Here is a 20,420-nt window from a genome sequence, read left to right as displayed (position 1 = left end):
GGTATTGGCATTCTCAAAATGTTTTCAGCTAGTACAAGAATAACAGGTGCAGGTTGTTGTGTTAATCATGCCGCTAACTCTCTCCTGTGTCAATCTAGTTGTAACGATTGTCTTGGGCTCTTGACATTGATATTTCTCTCGTGTTGCTCTTCCTGTAGGATCAAAGTTATCGACAAAGGGGGTGAATGAGAGATTTTAACAAATTCTTCAAAAATATGAAATACTTAGGTATACTGAAAAATAATGATGGCTATAAAGCAGTTCTGAGGAATTTTAGTCGTACGTGAAATAGAGAAACTTAGAGGCATGCAACAAAACTACCAAGTATGAATCAAAACGGTAGAATAGGAGTTGTGCATTTTGAATATCCAATTCTTCATACCGAAGAATAGAGGCAAAACGGTATGAATCATGCATCCACAAAAAGTAACAGGCCTGAACCATTTTAGGGCGATCCTTTTGTGCCATCGGATTTTCTTCACGAGGATTCCAGTTTGGTGACATTTTGTGCCGCGAATACTATATCTCGCTTACAGCGAGTATAGCAGCCATCTCGCCTGAAAAGTGCGGGCATATGGCCCCTTAGTGCAACTTGTTCGTGTCGCTATAGTTTGCTCTGCTCTAGTTTTTTAAGGATTTTTTTACCTTTTCCTTTCTTTTTCATCTTTTTTTTCACTCGTTTTCTTCCTTACTTTCATGGTCTTCACTGATTTTTTTTCTTTATTTCCTTTGGTTTTTTATTTCTTTCTTGGTTTTCTCCGGTTTTCTTGTTTTCTTTGTTTCTTTTTTTGTTTTCTTTGTTTTATTCTTTTTTTCCTTTTCTTTGTTTTATATTTTTTTCCCTTTTTTAAACGCATGTCTACATTTTTCTTACACCATGTACATTTTTCGTATACATCAAGAACATTATTTAAATACATGTTTAATATTATTCTAAATACATGATTAATATTTTTTAAAATATATGTTTTGATGTCTATTGTTGTCAAATATATTGTTTTCATATACACTGCATGGTATACATCTAAATATTTTTAATACACATGATTAACATTTTTAAAATATATGTTTTGATCTCTACTTTTTTCGTACACATTGTACATTTTTGGTATACATATGAAACGATATTTTTACACATTTTAACATTTTCCAAATACATTATTAACATTTCGTTTTAATTATACGTTTTGATGCCTATTGCTTTCATACATATTTTACATATTTTGTATGTATTTTAAAAATATTTTTATACATATTTATCATTTTTCATATACATGATTACATTTTTAACTATAATTTTTATGTCTGCTTTTTTCGTACACATTGTAAATTTTTTGTATACAAACCAAACATTTTTATACACATTTTAACATTTTTCAAATACATTAATAACATTTTGTTTTCAAATATATGTTTTGATGCCAATTGTTTTCATACGCATTTTACATGTGTGGTATATTTTTAAAATATATTTTTATACATGTTTAACATATTTCATATACATGATTAACATTTTTCTAAATATAAGCTTCGATGTCTACTTTTTATATGCATCAGGAAAAAATATTAAACACGTTTAACATTTTTATTGAATTACATGAACATGTTGTACATAGTATAAACATATTTTAGATTTTTTTAAGTGGGTGAACATTTTTAAAATGACAAGACATTTTTTTAAAGCTATCAACATTTTTTAAGTTACGCTAGCAAAACAATTACACCCCATTAAGTTTTTTTGAGTTCTCCATTTTCCTTGAAGTAAGTATGATATTTTTCAGTTCAAAAATAAAAATAAAATTTTTAAAACGAGAAAAAGAAGAAAAAAAGAATGACAAGCAACTGTAGCGAACGAGCGAATGCAGCGAAGAGCTGATATGGTGGCCCACTATTACCTCTTTTCAGGCGATCACGTACCCGTTTTGTGCTGGCCATTTTGTTGTAAAAACAGGCCGGTAACAAATGGGCTAAGATGTGAGCCCATTTAGAATAGCACATCCGTGTGCCTCAGTACTAAATCACCTCAAAAAAGAAAAAGGAAGAATAGTACTCTCTTGACTCTGAAGGTAGACTGTAGTATGTTCATATTGAAATTTAATGACTACACCTCACGTATCCCAAGAATTGGCCTCGCGCTGCCGTACTAAGGCCCCGTTCGGATTCCCTCCCACTCCCCAACTCCGCTCCGGAGCGGAGTGACATGCAGCTATAATCTGAGGAGTGGCTAGAATGGCGCTCCACGCGCTCCACTCCGCAGTGGGGGAGTGGACGGTTGCCGAACAGTGCCTAAACCTTTGTCTTAACATCATAACATAACATCATGCCAAACCAGACTTAGTGAAAGGCAACACTATCCTGGCAGGAAAGGCAATATGGCATATGTTGCATCGAAGAGACCTCATCAAAGCAGAACATTACTCTAGGTAGTTGCTGATATATATACCCATCTACTAGAAAGTAGAAAGCCGGCTGTTTCCTTCACGTTAGCTGAAGAGCTAGCGTAGCACCAGTAGGAAACATGGGCGGTAATAAAGAGTAAAGAGAAGAGATAAGGGGAATGAAAGGCAGGGGATCAATTAGTGAGAAGTAGCCACCGCTACCGCTACGTCCGCCGGCTCAGGTTAGGTTAGGTGCGGTGCGGATGGACGGGAATAGATGCCGGTCGACGTCAGGACGCAGTGTCTGCCGCCCGCAAGTCCCGACGAGCCCCGCCACCGGGTTGGATTGGCCGAGGCCATCATCGCCTCCATGATCACAGCTCAGATTCACTCGCCCGATGCCCCCTAGAAGCACTCCTAGGACGGATCGACGGCTTCGACTGGAAACGACGGCCACTGTTGTCATCCCGATCATGTTCCTCGGTACCCCTACTGCTACCACACCGTGCGTGCCTCTTCCACTGCCACCTGAATCCGGAGCCCCACTCCCGACTCCACAGCTGCACATCAGAAAGCGCAGAAACGCGGCGCTTTTCCAAAAGTTTCCAAAAGGACAAAGGCGCGCTTTCTAGCCCCGCCCCAGACCTTTTTCCAGGTTTTTCCAAGTCCAAAACCCTAGAAAACGGTGAAAACCCCCCTCCGGGAGCCCGAAGGTCAAAGCGCCGCACTTGTGGTTTGTTTACTCGTGACAGGCAGGCAGGCCGTGCGCCACGCCGCACCAGCCTGTTCCTGAGAGCTGCGAGACGCATCGTCGGAGAGAGTCTTCAGTCAGAGATGGGGGAAGAGCTTGCTGTGGGTGGGCCGGATGGGGATGGTTGAGCGGCAGAATCCGCCGGTGCCCGTCCAAAACCCCGTTAATAATGGGCGCCATGATTGCCCAGATCGGTCGACCGATCCGTCGTCGCTGCTGCTGCTGCTTGTGCTGCTCGTGCGCCTTGCTTTCGCAGGCCAACAGTGGCTCTCAGGCTCCCCATGCCGTATCCGGCTCGCACTGTGCCGCTGCCGTCGTACTCTACTCTACTATACTCGCTGCCTGGCGAGTGGCGAGACAGCGTCTGGGCCGGGGGATCCCGTCGCCATGCGGCCAGCGCTCGTTTGGGCCCGCCGCGGCGAGGCTGGCGCTCGTTCGTTCCTTCCGGGAAGCCGGCCATCGCGGAACAGCGGGAGATGGACGCCCGGTCGCCGGCTCCACGGTGACACCCCATCGCTGATCCGCAGCAACAGTGACGTCGCCGGCGGGACGACGATGGGCACGAGGGCGGGCGCCCACCGCACGGATGTTCGTCCACACGCGCGATGCTCTGTCACGGTCCGACGGACGGACGGAGGGAGGGACCCCGCCACCCCGACATCTCCATCCCATCCCGTGCGCCTGTAGCGCACCGCACGGGCCGCGCATCCTGGCCGTTTGATCCCAGACCGCGACGCTCGACAGACACCGATCGGCCCATGTGCACGCTCGGGTCGTGTGGCGCGGGGACTCCCATCACGCTGCGCGCCAAGGCCCCCATCAGTCGTCTGCTTGGTGCTTTGCCCGTTGGAGCCGTCCGCTCGAGCGACCCCCGGCCTCTCTTCTCCACCGGCACCATCATTGGACATCAAGAGAAAACGGACGCTCAACCCATGGAGTCCAAGCACTCGAGACCGCATCGATTTTCCGCCGCTTGCTTCTGCCGCACTGCATGCGGTACAAGATTTTCATCACCTGCAAGCCTTCTCTCGTGTAATTATGCCCACCCCGACAGAGCACACATGGCAGTCGGTCGGTCGTCGCAGCCCGCAGAAGCGTCTGAGATAGCGTTCAAAATCTTTCATTGTATATGCGGTGATTTGTGAACAGTTTGTCAAAAGATTCGCGGCGTGGTTGCCGGTCGCTCTTGAGAGGGCAGACAGTGACGCGGGCCGATTGTAGTTAGAGGCCAAGCCGCCAAGGTGATGGGGATTTTTAATGGTGAGTCCCCGTAGGGCAATCTAGCCTACTGATTTTTCTTTTTTGGCTGAGAACATGCTCGACTTTGGTCTGTAGCTAGCTGTTAAATTAGTCGTCCTATCTTGATCGGTAGGCCTAAGACTATTGGCCATTGCGTCATAAGCCATTGAATAACTTGGCAAGCTGCATGGGCTCTGCTCATTTCTAAGTCGGACGACCATGCGGCCATTCCACAAATCTTCCTCTCCTTTGTCCTTTCGTTCTTGGAGAGTCGTCATGTGTGCAATCGCTATATAAGTTACGAAGAGTGCATCATCTCTACTCTTATAAAAAAAAGAGTTGATGATGATGGTGTGCCTGCCATCCTGCAATATAGATCGTCCGAGATATATCTGACGCATAGGAAGAAAAATTATGGCAAAGTTTGTAGAAGGATAGCCGCACCCCTCTCCACATTTGCAGATAAGGCATTTCCTCGTTCATCCTTATCTCCCATAAGATAAACTACTCATATAAATGCACCTTGATGTTCCGTGCAACGCACGGACATCTTGCTAGTAATAATACGAATGTTGCCGAGGCACTGCACCAACTAAGAGTTCCCATAGAGTACTCTCCAAAATTTCTTGCAGGCCAGCCCCGCTTATCATTGATTACAACGTTTCTTCCCCAATTCCCCACCTAAAGTTGCAACTAAGAGCATCTCTAGCAAATCCGGTATGCGCCCGTCCATCAAAAACAGTATAAGGGCGCATGTAAAACTTTTTTGCGGTACTGTGAACCCTCCGGTGGAACAGCTCCAGTAAACTTGTCTAGCAAATGTTTTGAGGGACGTGTTTACGAATTCTGTTCCGCGTCAGGGGCCCGCGGTACCGCAAAAAAAGAACCATAGCACAAATTTTGACAAGTGTTTGCATTTGAATAGATGAAAATGATTATATATACATCACCAGTTCATCACATCCAAAATCATGCACAACATACGAGATAGCAAGTTTAATCTTAGAAATATATGATTAAACAAAACATGCTCAAATGATCATCGGTCATGGATAAATCAAGCAACATCCACATTGTTGTGAAGATCGTCACCACCGCCCATAGCACCATCATCTTCATGAACTTGGACCGGAGAACGAGCACCACCACAACCATCTTCAACTTGGACCAGAGAACGAGCACCACCGCCGCCGCCGTCATCCACATGGTTTACCGAAGCATCAACCCCACCTCCACCATCATGGCCAAAACCAACACCACCTCCAAACGCACCTCCACCATCATTGCCGAAGCCACCACCCCCTCCACCACCTCCAAACCCAACACCACCACCCTTGGCACCAACACCCCCAATGCTGAGCCCTCCACACCCTTCACCACCCCCAAACCCAACACCACCACCATGCCAAAGCCACCTCCACCAACATTGTCGAAAGCAAAACTCTCTCCAAACCAAACACCACCAGCGGCCATAAGATTTTGAAGCTCCATCTTCCTCCGGCACATGATCTTCGTTCTTTTCATCTCCTAAAATTCTCTTGTCTTTGCATCCATACCCTTCGGGTTCATCATCATTAACCGGTCCTCCTCGACGGTCCTCTCGTCCTTCCTCTTTTGCTCCCCTAGGGCGATCTTGCACTCCTCGAAGGCACACAACCTCTCCCACTTCTCCTCCTCGTGCTTCTCTTTCTTCGTGGCCATGGCCACTTTAGCATCCCAATGCTTGGATAACAATGCCTCTTTCATCTTCACCATCTCACCAATTTGATCCCTCAAAGTGATTGCCTTGGCTGTCCTCTTGACTCTTGCTTTCTCCTTCTTGTTTCCATCCAGTTTGTCTTTGATTCTTCCTCCTCTTGGTGCATCATCATTATCATCATCATCCTTATCTTTGAATTTGATGCCTTTCTTTGGGGGACATTCTTTGCCTCTCAACCTCCACTTCTTACTATCCCGGAGCTATCGCCAACAATGATGAAGATTGAACGACCGACCGTTGATGCCCGGGGTTTGCTTGTAGTACTCATTGGCGATGCGATCCTACACACAAACATTGAGATAAGTATGAGCTCATACTCTTCATATCAACACGGCCAAAGACATCAAGATGAAGAAATACTCACATAACCATCAATAGTGATGCCAATTGGAGGTGCATTCCGCATTTGCTCCACGCACCCACTCCAACGGCCACAATTTTTGTTGATGATATCCCAAGTGACTTCAAGGTTCGCCTGGAAGGAATGACATCATTTGGTGATATTTGTTCTTGATTCTTTGCCAATAATTTCCATAGCTTTGACCTACTGGTACTTCTTGAGTTTGCGTTGGTTTTCCCTTGAAGAGGAAAGGGTGATGCAGCAAAGTAGAGATAATTTTTCCCTCGGTTAGAGAACCAAGATATCAATCCAGTAGGAGACAACGCACAAATCACCAATACCCTCACAAACAATCAAACAACTTGCACCCAACGCGATAAAGGGGTTCTCAATCCCTTCACGGTCACTTGCAAAAGTGAGATCTGATAGAGATAGATGAAACTAAACAAACGATAAAGTAAATATTTTTGGGATTTTTTGGTTAATAGATCAGAAAGTAAAAGATTGCAAAATAGTAGATTGGAAACTAATAAGATGAAAAATAGTAGACCGGAAACTTATATGATGGAAAATATACCCCGGGGGCCTTAGGTTTCACTAGAGGCTTCTCTCAAGATAGAAAATAATACGGTGGGTGAACTAATTACTGTCGAGCAATTGATAGAAAATCGACAAGTTATGACAATATCTAAGACAATGATTATGAAATATAGGCATCACGTCCGTATCAAGTAGACCGAAACGATTCTTCATGTACTACTATTACTTCACACATCGACCAACTCCTGCCTGCATATAGAGTATTAAGTTCATGAAGAACAGAGTAAACACATTAAGTAAGATGACATGATGTAGAGGAATAAATTCAAGCAATATGATGTAAACCCCATCTTTTTATCCTTGATGTCAACAATACAATACGTGCCTTGCTGCCCCTACTGTCACTGAGAAAGGACACCGCAAGATTGAACCCAAAACTAAGCACTTCTCCCATTGTAAGAAAAACCAATCTAGTTGGCCAAACCAAACTGATAATTCGAAGAGAATTACAAAGATATTAAATCATACATAAAAGAATTCAGAGAAGATTCAAATAATATTCATAGATAAGCTGATCATAAATCCACAATTCATCGGATCTCGACAAACACACCGCAAAAGAAAATTACATCGGATATATCTCCAAGAACATCGAGGAGAACATGGTATTGAAAATCAAAGAGAAAGAGAGAGAGAGAGAGAGAGAGAGAGAAGAAGCCATCTAGCTACTAGCTATGGACCCGTAGGTCTGAGGTAAACTACTCACGCTTCATCGGAAGGACAATAGAGTTGGTGTAGAAGCCCTCCGTGATCGAATCCCCCTCCGGCAGGATGTTGGAAAAGCCTCCTAGATGGGATCTCACGAAAACAGAAGGTTGTGATGGTGAAAAAGTGTTTTCGTGGCCAAGCTGTCAAGGTGAGGGGGATTTAATAGTGAGTGCCCGTAGGGCAATCCAGCGTGCAATTTTTTTTTCTGGCTGAGAACATGCTCGACTTTGTTCCGTAGCTAGCTGTTAAATTAGTCGTCCTATCTTGATCGGTATAAGACTATTAGCCATTGCGTCATAAGCAATTGAATAGCTTAGCAAGCGGCATGGACTCTACTCATTTCTAAGTTCGGACGACCATGCGGCCATTCCACAAATCCACCTCTTGTTTGTCCTTTCGTTCCTGGAGCAACTCTAGCAGAGTTGTCATGTGTGCGATCACTATATAAGTTACGAAAAGCGCATCATACTATTATGAATGTTGTCGAGGCACTGCACCAACTAAGAATTCTCATAAAGTAGTCTCCAAAATTTCTTGCAGGCCGGTCCCGCTTATCATTGACTACAACGTTTCTTCCCCGATTCCCCACTTAAAGTTGCAACTAAGAGTATCTCTAGCAAATCAGGTATACGCTCGTCCTTCAAAAACCGTTTAAAGGCGTCTAGAAAACTTTTTTACGGCACCGGGAACCCTCCAGCGGAACAGATCCCGTAAACCCATCCCGCAAATCGCCTTCTTCCTCGCGGTCTTCGCCCGCACACCAGACGGGTCGGTGGAAGGGGTCTTGTTCCTCCCGCCCGCGGCCTTGATGGTGGAACCAGGGCGGGGCCAAAAAAGGGTGGTGTCGCGCCGGCTGCCTCCCTTGGACGAGGTGGCTCCCTTGGACGAGGTGGCTTCCCCTCCGCTTCCTCTTGTTGGCGGCGGCGGAAGGAGTTGGGGCGGTGCCAGCATGATCGGCCATGGGAGCCATGGGTGGACGGAGGGACGGCGGTGGTGGTGGCGGCGGCGGCGCGGGAGGCGAGAAGTGAAGCGTCCCGAAGTTGGTTCGCGCCAAGGGAAAGGGGAGTCGGCAAAAATAAGGGTAATCCCGTAAATATGAAGGTAATGAGCCGACGGATCCGGGATCCCACAAAAATTTTCTTGGGACGATCAAACTCACTGCTGCTTCTGAGAGTTATCTGACACCTGGCTGACACCATCGCCACCAAGGCCCTGTCCGTCTAACCGATCATCTGATCTTAGCCACCATGACCTTCTTCATAGCTGCCAACACCAAAATGACCATATCGGCGATTATTATGTCAATTGAGGCTATTTGACAACTCTGCTACAGTTGCTCTTGGCAATGTGCACACAGTTTCAGACTGAAGAATTGGACTAGCACTAATAGGAAAACTAGACACATCCCTTCTAGGGACAATAGAACCTTTACCCGGTGGGCAATAGCCAAGCCTGTTTGCTTCTTCTTGGTAGAAGAACACTGAAGGTGATGGCTGATGTGAAAAGAATCAAAGAAGAAGCCAAGCAATATGTGTCATGCTTGTGAATCAATTTATTGCATCCATCACTCGACATGATGACATGGCCGGACTGATGCTTGTACTAACAATAATTTCACACACGAGAAATGGGCCACGTTGTGAGTGAGGTAGGACGGCCCAATAATCCAACTTGTCGTCCCCAGTTAAGAGGAAAAAAAACTAGTAAAAAAACCACGATCGAAGGGCAAAAACAGCCGGGCCCATGTGGTTCTTGCACCAAAAGCTCAAGACATCCTCTAGTAGGCAGAGACTGAACTGACAGCGGCTGTTAAACGTCAAGTTTTGGATTGCTGTCAACCAAAATCCAAGTCCCAAAGCCTGATCATCTCTACATCTACATGTGCACCGGGCTCCAGTTACCGTCACTTTACTAGATCCACCATTAGCTCTTGCTTCCCGGAGGGTTGGTTTCCACGGTAGGATTGAGTTCTCACATCCCCTCAATCAAATCCTGCTGCCGCTTGCTTGTATGCATGGCATGCTTGCAGAGGAATGACGACGCAGGTCTGGTGCATTTCCACTACGCGCGCGCTTCCTTGCCTCAGTGGGCATAAACGTTTTCACCATCACTCACCCGATGGCATCAGATACCTTGGGCTAGCTTGGAGGATCTTATGTCTGGTTTCGAGGAATTATGTGACGGCCACTGTATGGCTATCCTGGCGTGGAAGTAGGCCTCTTCGTACAGAAATAGTAGAGCTTTTTACGCGGATGGTGAAGTTCCACATCAAAAGCGGGGTTATCTTCCGTCGGATTTGCATCGGAATATTTGGAGTTCCTCTCAGGGATGGCAGTACATATTCGGCATATTTGGCCGGCATTTCCTCTCATTTTCCTTGTCCTTTTCCGCACATATATTCCTCACGAAAACAAACGCCTTTTCGCGCTACCATGGGCCTCCTCAAGTACTACGTATTGAACGTCGGAGTAGTTATGAGTGCATGTAATGCACGTGTGTCAATCTCGGCCGTCCACCAGATCGGCTCCGGTTGCGGTTAACGATACTAAGAAAGATGAGCCGGCACACACCACACACCCGCACTATGACGCCGGCATGACGGCCACCACCACCGCATATCCTCGATCGCCGGCGCAGCGAGCAGCACGGGGTCGTGGACCGGCCCATCGCCTCCCGTTTCGGTGCGCCGGTGCGCCCTAAAACACGTACATCCACCGGGCTAACGCAGCCTGATTGGCCATTTACACGACTTTATCCACCCAACCCCCGAGCCTGTGGAGCCACTGGGTAGGGCGGTGTGTTCGTAAGCCGCGCACGTATCGACCCGTCTCACCGCGCGCTTTGCTGCTTTGGCTTAGCCTGTAGCGTGCCCTACCGGGCACTACGGACCAAAGAAAGACGATCCCAGATGGATACTAGACTCCGCTGGATGTAGGTAGAGTGCGCCAGGCCAGTGGGGGTGACGTGTTCTTGTCCGGTGAGTGCAAGCAATGATGGTCCGTCGTCCAAGCCATGGCGGCATCGGGATCCCCCAGGGGCAGACAGGAGGGAGACAGGCTATCGTAGTGGAGCTGGAGCTGGAGCGGATGGTGTGCTGCGCTGCGCTGTGCGTGTAGTACTAGTAGTATTTGTTTTGTTTGGATCGCCGTCGGCATTGGCGCTGCCGCTGCATGCAGGGTGCAACTTGCATGCTGCAAGCGTGCGGTGCGGTGTAGTGTAGATAGGTAGCTTCACGCATGGCCATCGTTTGCGGTCAATCTTGTGGTGTCTTCTCACCTCACCTCCCCACCCACACACACCCACACTACCTCGCCGGTAGTGCATGTGTGTGTGTGTGTGTGTGTGTGTGTGTGGTAGTACCGGCAGGCAGCGGCGATGTGCTCCGGCGAGCAAGCTTTTGGCCGGGTGGGGAGGGAGGAAATCTAGGCACCAGCTTGAGAAGCCTTTTGGAGAGTGCGTGGTGGAAGTGGAACTGGGAGGAGAATCATGCGGATCTTCCCTCAAGGAAATAAACTGCGCTGTGTCCCCCGGGAGCAAAGTGATCTTTGGATGGCTGCGTCGCGGGCGCTGGTCCATGTAAAATGGTTGCCTCTCTGGAGTACACGGAATGATGGCATGGTTCAACTCCTCATGATTTCCTTTTGTTGCATGTTCACAGGTCGCCGTTTGCCTGTAATTTCATGCTTCCGCGTGCGTGTCGGAGCCGCTGGTTCTGAGAGTGAGAGCGAGAGGCACCTGGAAATATTTTGATCTGACGTGGTGGTAGGAACGTGAAGTTCAGTCGATGGATCTCCGAATTAAGGTTGGTGGACGGTCGTCCGTAGAAAAGGCGCGAAACGGAGGGTGTCTTTTTTTTTTTTTTTTTTTTGCTTTTCTTCAGGCAGGTCATGTCCTGAAAATCTCTCTGAATAAAGTCAAGTCCTGAAAACACATTCTCTTCTGATTCGCTGGAGTACTAGCAGAAGTAGCTCCTGAGTCTACCGAGCCCGTGGGCTTTTGTGTAGCTACGGCCTAGAGAGAAAAACAAGGGCAACTGGCCAGCTGCATCCAGGCATGCACAGTGAGCAGGCGTGCATGCAGGATGCAGGTGGCGCTCATCCGAAAGTCATTCCATGTAGCCCGGCCGTGCAACAGAGTCTAGTTAATTTACTTAATTTACTAGACTCTTGACTTTCGGCCCGGTAATTTTTCTTTCGATATACTCCTACTATCAGGCCAGACCTAGGTAGAGTAGGGTATATGCTTGGGTAGAAGTCCTAGCCCCTACAAGCTCCGGGGGGAGACTGTACTACACACAAGAAGTACGTACGTCCCAAAAGTCCACCATGCGCGGCCCGTTCGTTACGCAACAAAACAAGAAAAACACAGGGATAGCGTCCACTGTGCGCGGGCCATGCATGCATGGCGCGCTCTGTCCGCACCGGCACCGCACAGCGCGGGGCGAGCGCAGGACCTGCTGCTTCGGCCGGATGCCGGATGCATGCACCCGCGCATGCATGCATGCACGCCAAGGCCAAGAAGCCTGGTCCAATGGCCCCTGCCATGCCATGCCGCCCATATGGACGCGCGGCCATGCCGCCCATATGGACGCGCGGCCATGCCGATGGACCGCAGAGAGAGGCGGGCGACGACTTCCGCGCGCGCGCGGCGCTGGCTGCGCGCTGTCCAAGACAAGGGCGGGCGGGCGGGCGAGGTCGCCGCCTCCGCCTCCGCGTGCACGTGCCGTGGCTATGTCCGAGAAGATCGCGCGGCTCGCAAGCGCACGCACGTACGGCGAGAAGCCCGGTCGGTTGCGGGGCGGCGTACTAGCCAGCAGACCGAAGCTTGGCTTTGCAGTTTACCACGGCGAACTCCAGCCGGCTGGTTGGCTTGTAGAATACGTACATACCATGGGCGCCGCCTCCATGCCCAGCCTGGACCTGCTTGGCCTTCCTTGGCACGTCCGTCACACCCACCGAGCCGCAGCTCAGGTCGTTGGCACGGGCCTTGTTTAAACAGGGTTGTAGACAACGCAAAGTGCCGATTCCTTCCCCTGGGAGAAAAGAACACGAATCCATGCATTCCATGGGCGCAGCATGTGTGACACGCAGTCTGCTGCTGGATGCCGCGCATTCTAAAAAACCAAGAAAAACCACGAGGCCGGCCAATTAAAATGCATGTTCAGGGGGGAAAAGAGAGAAGATGATTTAAAAGAACTACTAGTGTATTCCTCAAAGTATCTGATTCCCTGAAACATCTTGGTCGCCCAATTTTCTATGAGCAACACCGCAGAGACAGTAGACAGGTAGTCAACTTCTGCTGCTCAACGGCTAGATGCTCGTGCGAGGTCAACTCCAGCTCAAACTCCCCGGGAAAAGAACAAAAAAATAACTCCAGCACAAACTCATCTACATTCCGATTACAAGTTTACAACGGGCTACTAATCTGGTCAACAAGTAGAGTACGTACGGCGGATTAATCGCATGGCATAGCTTTCTTTAGTCATGAACCTAGCTATGGATCGCATATTGGTCTACCGACTTTAGTTCCCATACGAAATATGTCAGTGCTGATCTGGTCATTAATGCACTGGCGGGTTTTGCTGGTTACATTTTCAAACTGCATGGCCCGAATGTATATATTCCGCGGATTCATCAGACACCAGTTGACCCCCGATTAAGATGAGATCCCAGTTGCTTACACTTCATCCGTTCCAACGTTCACAACAATCAACGGAAAGTGACCCATTCCACGTGCAACTTGGCGAGCAAGCAAATTCAAACAGGTTGTACAGAAAAAGAATCTCGATCATTTGCTGTAGTAGTATTTTATCACTTGGCTTGGTCGTTCATTACTTCGAATCCACTGCAGAGAAGAGGCAAAATGGTCCAAACTCAAATACGATCAAATTATTTGTTGCTTCACTTGTTGTGCATGGGGTACCACGCTACACAACGCAAGTAGCCAAAAGCAACTCCCTTAAGCTGATTGGTGGGACGGCTCTGAGCCAAATGCAATATGCACGTATTTTCTTCTTGCGGTCCTACGTATGTACGCAGGCAGATCCACCAAAACTGTGAAGCAACCGCACGTGTATACTAGTATATCTGAGCATTTGGATAAGATATGATATACCACGATGATCTCTCGCCACCTACTGCCGCCGTGTAGTGCCCTGAAACTAAGGAAGCTGGCCGCCTCAAATGATTCATCCAAGTATGATAATCTCATTTAAAACCTCCCCTTTTGCATTGCTTGCATCCGCAAATTCTCCGGCTAACATGTACTTGAGATATTTTCAAATTGAAGACGGGTCGCTCTTTGAGTCTTTGCTTGCACAAGATAGCCGTAGGCAAGTGGCAATTTAAATGCCAAGTGGCCTCCGTTTATTCACCAGACATGTTCCTAACCCTCAGTTTTGGCAGTTTTCCACTAAAAATATATAGGTCTTCGGTAGGTTTAAAAAATCGTAATACACCTACGGGAATATTATGAATGCCCATGTGTTGATGATAAGATGGCTGTCTACTCATGATGAGCTGCCAACTACTACTTCCACTTATTATTGTACGGTGTACGTTTAACTTGAGCGACGCAATCTGTATTAGCAACGAACATTTGATAATCTCAAGTGGACAATTTTTGGGGACTAGATCTACATAGAGCAACTCTAGCAGAGCCATAAAAAGGCAGCCTCCATAATCATTACGAATGCACTCCATAAATTCATGGAGGTACAAGAGGCAACGCAAAATTGAGAGTTTTCATATTTGTTGGCTCCATGATCATGGAACACATCCCAAATCACTAAATCCTCCATCAAAGTTGAAGAAGGACAATGAAAGTGCAACTAATCACCGGATAGTTTTGGTAATCCTTAACAGCATATACATCATTGAACTAATGCCTACTCAAGGAATATTCCAGGAAAGTTCAATTAGGAATGACAATGAGATATGAATGTGGACTCATCAAATGCAAAGGACAAAGCATTGACAAAAGCTTCAAGACCCTACCGTTTTAGTTAAGTGATCAACGATCATAGGAAAAACCAATGCTATTAAAAGGGGATGATGTTTTGGTCATGACTCATTTGCTCAAGTGCTTAGAGATATTGCTTCAAAAACTCAACCACACCCTCACATTCCCACCTGTCCAAAACCCTAAAGTCAATCTCAGTCCCACCGTTACACATCTTCCCGGACCACCGAGATACACTTGACAGAGCCACTGCCTAAACCCCAACGACTCGGTCTCACCGAGATGACATTCAGAACCAACGAAGTGCGCGCGCCAACCTTCTATAACTAATCAACTTCACCTCGAAATTTCCGAGTGGTTTCAATCTGTGTCACCAAAGTGTGGAAAGTACTTAGGTCATCGTCCATCGGTCTCACCGAAATGCCTAAAGTTCAAACCTTTTGCACTGGTCGGTCTCACTGAGTGGTTTCACCCGGTCCCCGCCGAGTTGCGCATAAAGGTGTGTAACAGTTAGATTTTTGGTCATGGCTATATATACCCTACCCGAGTTGCTGGAAACTACCACTTCCCATATACATTTTCTGAGAGTGAACCACCTACACTTGTATTGAAACCAAGAGGATTTCAGTTTGACCTTTGATCCTTGATTTTTAGCCCCCTCAAATTGCTTTTCATTCCAATCTTTCTCCTAATACCATGCCAAATCGAGTGATTGAGTGTTGAGGACACTATCTTTCGAAGGACAAGAGCAAGGAGTTCATCATCTACAACAAACATCTGTTACCTTTTGGAGAGTGCTGTCATCTAGATTGGTTAGGTGTCACTTGGGAGCCTCCAAATCTTGTGGAGTTGAACCAAGGAGTTTATAAGAGCAAGGAGACCGCCTACTTCGTGAAGATCTACTCCGAGTGAGGCTAGTCTTTCGTACATGGAAGCCATGATGGCATAGACAAGGTTCCTTCTTCGTGGACCATTCGTGGACGCAGCTGTTAGCCTTCGTGGGTTGAAGTCTCCATCAATGTAGACGTACGATAGCGCAACGTATCAGAACCACGTCACAAATCACCGTGTCTTCATTGCGTTTGATTTTTTTGATCCCCCCATTTTGTTCATATGCAAAGTCTTTACTTTCCGCTGCCAACTATCTAGACTTGCATGTGTAGGGTGTTGCTTGACTTGTGTGACTTCCTAAAACTTGCCAAGAACTAAAATTGGGAAAAGTATAGGTTTTTATTTTGTCAAGTAGTCTAATCACCCCCTCTAGACCTACTGACAATCCAACAAGTCGTATCAGAGCCTTGGTCTTAATTGATTTGGTTTAACCACCAAAGAGAGTATGGCATCTAGTGAGGTAAATTATCACCGTAGATGTCCATATTTTGATGGTACAAACTTTGCTAGTTAGAAGTATAAGATAAAAATGCATATCCTTGGTCATAACCCTGCTGTTTGGGTTGTTGTTCGTCTTGGCTTGCAAGGTGCATTCTTTGAAGATGGAAATGAACCAGATCATGAAGCAACCATGAAATAATTGATTGTGTTGCAATACAATGCTCAAACATGTGTCATTCTCTTCAATGATTTGTGTCTCCGTGATTCAAACAAGATCGCAATGCAAAGGAAATTTGCGATAGGTTGATATGCATGAAGGTACTGAGTCCAGCAAGGAATTCAAGTTGGATGTGTTTCAAATTCAACTTGATAAGTTCAAGATGAATGATGGTGAAGGAGTCGTGGAAATGTATTCTAGGCTCACTATCATCACAAATGAGATTGTCGGCTTAGGAAGTGATGGGATGACCAACAAATTCATCAGCAAGAAGATCCTTAGAGCCTTGGATGGAAAGTATTATATAGTGTGCACATTGATCCAAATGATGCCAAATTACAAAGATCTCAAGCTCACAAAAGTCATTGGAAGGATTGCCACGCATGAAATGCCACTGAATAACAAAGAGGAGCTCCAGAACAAGTCTAGTGGTGCTTACAAGGCTTCAAGTGATGCTCCAACAACTTCAAGTGACAAGCTTGTGTCCAGTGTAGAGATAAGCCTCATGGTCAAGAACTTCAACAAACTCTACAAGAGTAGAGTCAAATAAATTGAAACTCCAACTCAAGACATTATGAGAAAAGATCTTAATGTCGTGACCGAAGTTGCTAATTGTGAAAGACCCAAACACTTCTCAAATGAGTGCATGGCACCTCTCAAGAAAAGAGATGAGTCACCTCTTAGAGAGAGAATCAGTAGAGAAGATCGATATGAACGAAGACCTTCTCGGAGAAGTAAGGATTCGGAGAGGAAAGACAAGTCCACCAAGAGCTACTCAAGAAGAAGACTCCAAAATCGTGTTGGTGAATGGATATCTGATGCGGCTTGAAATACGCCGGTATTTCCCCAAAGAGGAAGGGATTATGTAGCACAACTACGGTAGGTATTCCCCTCAGTTATGAAACCAAGGTATCAATCCAGTAGGAGGACTAAGAAACACTATGTAAACGAAATGTCGGATTCAGGGCTTCGCTGAACCAAGGAAAGTTCGAACTTTCGGGCGTGTGCGAAGAACTCAACCTCTTCAGCCAACCAGTTCGTCGCCCCCGTGGCCTAGCTCGATGAACAAGGAAGAAGATGGACACAACAGTTTACCCAGGTTCGGGCCACCTTGTGTGTAAGACCCTACTCCTACTTTTGGGTGGATTAGCCTCACGAGGGGCTGAGGATGAACTAGTACAGGGGAAGAAAAACCTCGCAAGGTCTGTTCTAGTGAGGGAAATATTTGAGGAGGTTTTTGATGGGGATCCCCTCTCTCGGTGGTGGCTAGCCTATATTTATAGTGGCCTCGGTCCTCTTCCCCAAAAGCGTAGGCGTGAAGGGATTCCACAGTGGCCAGTTTGAAAGGGGACATGTAGTATATCTTATCCTGACGAAAGGTGGTCTTCGCCTGCAAAGCCTATGTTCGTGACGCTACGGTGGGCTCGGCGATCACATCAGTCCTGGCGGTCTTGGTCTCGTTCCACGGGAATGGGAACCTTTGGGCGATTCCTCGGGACCCACGCATGTGCTTGCCTCCTTAGCACCAAAGAGGAAACCTACTGCTCTGCGCCAGCTGGCGCCCGCCTGGCCTTTATCGTCATGGCTTGCGTCACCTCAACCTCATGAGGTGGGAACCTGCGTAGAAATCTCCGCTCCTGGGGAGCCACCCTGGGGAGGTCGCTCCCTCCGGAGGTCTTGATGTCGCCCGCCTCGCGAGGCTTGGCCCCTCATGAGGGTCTTGTCTTTAAGGGGTTGTAGATGGGTCATACCAGGCCATAGATGGAGCCACGCTGTGGGCCACATGTAGGTAATTCTGGGTACCCTGATTCCCAAAACACCGATAGTACCTGCACACAAAAAACAAAAACTTGCAACCCGACGCGTATAAGGGGTTGTCAATCCCTTCTTCGGGTAATGGCGCCAAAAATTGTCAAGTCGACGGGATAAAATTGTGATAGATCGGATAAATTGATCTCGAATAAACACGAAATAAAAGATGCAAATAAAAAGTGCAGGTGGGTATTTTTGGGTTTCTAGAATAATAGATCTGAAAATAAAAGTGAATAAAAATATATCTCAAAGCAAATATGATAAAGAATAGACCGGGGGCCGTAGATTTCACTAGTGGCTTCTCTCGAGAAAAATAGCATACGGTGGGTAACAAATTACTGTTGGGCAATTGATGGAATTTCAAATAATTATGATGATGTCCAGGCAATGATCATTATATAGGCATCACATCCAAGATTAGTAGACCGACTCTTGCCTGCATCTACTACTATTACTCCACACATTGACTGCTATCCAGCATGCATCTAGTGTATTAAGTTCATGGAGAAACAGAGTAATGCAATAAGAACAATGACATGATGTATACAAGATCTATTCATGTAAGAATTGACCCCATCTTGTTATCCTCAATAGCAACGATACATACGTTTCATGTCCCCTTCTGTCACTGGGATTGAGCACCATAAGATCGAACCCATCACAAAGCACCTCTTCCCATGGCAAGAAAAATCGATCTAGTTGGCCTAACTAAACCAAAGATTCGCAGAAGAAATACGAGGCTATAAGCAATCATGCATATAAGAGATCAAAACTCAAATAACTTTCATGGATAAAATAGATCTGATCATGAACTCAAAGTTCATCGGATCCCAACAAACACATCGCAAAAAGAGTTACATCAAATAGATCTCCAAGAGACCATTGTATTGAGAATCAAAAGAGAGAGAGAGGAAGCCATCTAGCTACTAACTACGGACCCGAAGGTCTATAATGAACTACTCACGCATCATCGGAGAGGCACCAATGAGGACGATGAACCCCTCCATGATGGTGTCTAGATTGGATCTAGTGTTTATGGAACTTGCGACGGCTGGAATTCTGTTTCGTCGACGCCCCTAGGGTTTTTGGATTTTCGGGGTATTCATAGAGCAAAGAGGCGGTGCAGGAGGCGGTCGATGTGGGCACAACCCACCAGGGCGCGCCTGAGGGCCTAGGCGCGCCCAGGTCGGTTGTGCTCCCCTCGGAGCCCCCCTCTAGTACTTCCTTGGCCCATCGTGTGTCTTTTGGTCCAGAAAAAATCTCCAAAAAGTTTCGCTCCATTTGGACTCAGTTTGGTATTGATTTTCTGCGAAGTAAAAAACAAGCAAAAAACAGCAACTGGTACTGGGCACTATGCCAATAGGTCAGTCCCAAAAAACCATATAAAGATGCTATAAAATGATTTAAAATATCCGAGAATGATAATATAACAACATGGAATGATAAAAAATTATAGATACGTTGGAGACATGTCAGCATCCACAAGCTTAATTCCTGCTAGTCCTCAAGTAGGTAAATGATAAAAACAGAATTTTTGATGTGGAATGTTGCTTATCATGTTCATCACGTATTCTTTTCTTTTGTAGCATGGACATTTGGACTTTTATATGATTCAAAGCAATAGTCTTGTTTTGACATGAAGATTTCAATACTCAAGCATATCAACAAGGAACCATGTCTTTCAAAATATCAACACTAAAGCAACTTATACCTAGCCCATTATGCTCAATCATTGATCCATTCATGAAACACACTCGCATATTAGCTACACCCAATGCTCAAGTACGATCATAGTGCCCCTTAGTTGGTGCTTTATAAGAGAATATGGAGACTCAAATAAAAATAAAAAATTGCATAAAGTAAATAGAAAGGCCCTTCACAAAGGGAAGTAGGGATTTGTAGAGGTGCCAGAGCTCAAAGCGGAAAAAGATAGAGATAAAACATTTTGGGTGGCATGCTTTTCCTGTCAACGAAAACGATCGAGTAGTTCCCAATACTTTCCATGCTATATATATCATAGGCGGTTCTGAAATAGAAAATAAAGTTTATTCCTTTTTCCACCATACTTCCATATTCCACGGCTAACCGTATCCACCGTGTCGTCCATACCAACACTTACCAAGGAATTTATTATTTGACAACATAAAGTAAATTCATTTTTCATTTCGGGAGTAGGCATCCCTAATACCTTTGCCGCACTCTCGTGCAATGACAAGTGAATAAACACTCATCTTGAGAGTAACACATCCAGCATGGAAAAATATCAGCCACCCCCTACCGTTTCATGACCGGTACGAGCACACAAAAAGGAAATTTATTTCGAA

This window comes from Triticum aestivum, chromosome 3A (genome assembly GCF_018294505.1).
Source record: "Triticum aestivum cultivar Chinese Spring chromosome 3A, IWGSC CS RefSeq v2.1, whole genome shotgun sequence".
In the NCBI taxonomy this organism is placed as follows: Eukaryota; Viridiplantae; Streptophyta; class Magnoliopsida; order Poales; family Poaceae; genus Triticum; species Triticum aestivum.
The sequence above is the reverse complement of the archived record's forward strand: the minus strand, read 5'-3'. Positions refer to the sequence as shown.